This window comes from Echinops telfairi, unplaced genomic scaffold, assembly GCF_000313985.2.
Source record: "Echinops telfairi isolate 266 unplaced genomic scaffold, ASM31398v2 ScPeMD7_29;HRSCAF=101, whole genome shotgun sequence".
NCBI classification, from domain to species: domain Eukaryota; kingdom Metazoa; phylum Chordata; class Mammalia; order Afrosoricida; family Tenrecidae; genus Echinops; species Echinops telfairi.
Window position 1 is genome coordinate 10,531,192 of NW_022103926.1, and position 1,961 is coordinate 10,533,152.

At 41.5% G+C, this 1,961-nt stretch overlaps 1 protein-coding gene across 1 annotated transcript in view; it reads right to left on the reverse strand.

Moving 5' to 3' along the window:
• CLTCL1 (clathrin heavy chain like 1) overlaps positions 1–1,961 on the reverse strand; it is a 110,717-nt gene that overhangs the window by 75,149 nt on the left and 33,607 nt on the right. The gene's annotated exons all lie outside the window — the stretch shown is intronic.

Below are 1,961 nucleotides of genomic sequence, written 5' to 3' on the forward strand. Positions count from 1 at the left end.
CAGAGTATAATGGCTCTCTTGGGCTCTGATACGGTCAGAATGTATCAGCGCAGACTGCCTCATTTATCTCCCTTCAGTCCAGCTAGTGGGTTCACACCACTGACCCTGCCGTCAGAACCAGCAGGGCTTCCAGCAGGTGGAAGAGCTCACACATGATGGAAAGAAGAGCCTGGACCCGTACTTCCTTGGTATATGTGTCTAAGTTGATTCTAGTCCTATGACCGTGAAAACGAATTTTAAAGCCCATGCTTGCCGTAGCTATTCTGAAGTAAGAGTCTAAGAAAGTCGTGCTTATTCTACAAATCTTTCGGCTGTTTTCTTTTTTCTCAATGTCTCTCTAAACCCTTGTAAGGTGGGAGTTCAAAAGGAAGGAGAAAGTTCTGAATAAAGACCCCGTACAGAGGCCTCAAGTTCAATATCAGTCTCTTCATCCTGTGCTAACATTTGGCCCTTTCCAGGTGCCATCAACTCTTACAGAGCACTGGGACAGAAGGAAACAGGAGCAGGTGAGGCTGAAGAAGAATACCAGTGAGATCAAGTATTAGAAAATACTCAGAAGCATAACCCGAGAAGCTGAGCTATCTGAGAAACACAGCGCCCCGTTTGAAGGCAGGCTCAAGAACAGCCTGCCCCATGAAGAAGACAGGTCCTTGTTTGGCGAAAGTGAAGGGGACCTGAAACACTTGCTCCTGAGGGTCACAGCCGACAGCTTTTAGTATGGCTTGAAAGAAGACAAAACCCACACTATTGGACCAACAGATAACATCCTAAGAAACAGAGAAAAGGTTGACGCTGTCAAGCATTTCAACTTGCTTGGACCCATAATTAAGGTCCATGGGAACAGCAGTAAAGAAATCAGATTTGTTGGGCAAATCTGCCGCACAAAGATCTCTTTGAAGTGTTCAAGGACAAAGATGGCACTTTGGGGCCTAAGGTGCACAGGATCCAAGCCATGGTATTTTATTTTCCTTTGAGAGGTGAATGAACAATTTTGCTACATGATTGTTTTTATCAAGTATTTTCATATTCTCCCCCTTTTTATTGTGAATTAGGTGAGGGTAAACGTTTACAGAGCAGGTTATCATTTTTGTATTCACCAACTTAGCAAATTTCCCAATGGTTTGCCCTGTTTCCATTATATTTTGCCCATCTCCCTCTTAGTGGATATTTTTTTCCTTAAGTGAGGAGCCCTGGTGGTGTAGTGGTGAAGATTGGGCTACTAACTGCAAGGTCAGCAGTTTTAAACCAGCAGCCGCTCCTTGGGAGAAAGAAAGGGCTAAAGAGTGAGTCTTGGAAACTCACAGGAGGAGTTCTGCCCTGTCCTATAGGGTCGCTATGACCTCACTGACTGGATGACAGTGAGGTGTTTGGTTTGTTTTGGTCCCTCAAGTTAACACTTGCTTATTGTCTAACCTACTTCTCCTTCCCTCCTCCCCCTCATCCCTGAGTAATGATCAAAGTCTGGTTCTTTCTTTCTTTTATTAAAAAATATTTAATTATGAATTCAATGTGGCTTACATTTCAAATAATCACTTTTAAAAGTCTGTGTTAATTTAGGTAAGTATTTTGTTTCTAGAAATGTGTCCATTTTTTCTGGGTTTTCAAGTTTGTTGGAATATAGTTCTTCCTAGCATTATGACCATTTTTACTTTAGATGGCTCTGTTGTGACGTCGCATCTTTCCTTTCTTATTCCTGATCTTCATGTGTTCTTAACTTTGACAGTTTTGTTAATCCTGTCAAAGAAACAACTTCTTGGTGTATTGATTTAGTCTACTGCTTTTCTGGTTTCTGGCACTTTTAGGTCTGTTCTAATCTTTATTATTTCTTTTCTTTTCTGGGTCTTAAAAGTTTATTTTGTTCTTCTTACTCTAACTGTTGAGGATGTAAAGTTAAAGGGAAAACTCTGGGTGTCTCTCCTTTCTTGATGTGTGCACTTACTGTCTCTATTACCCTGAGTACT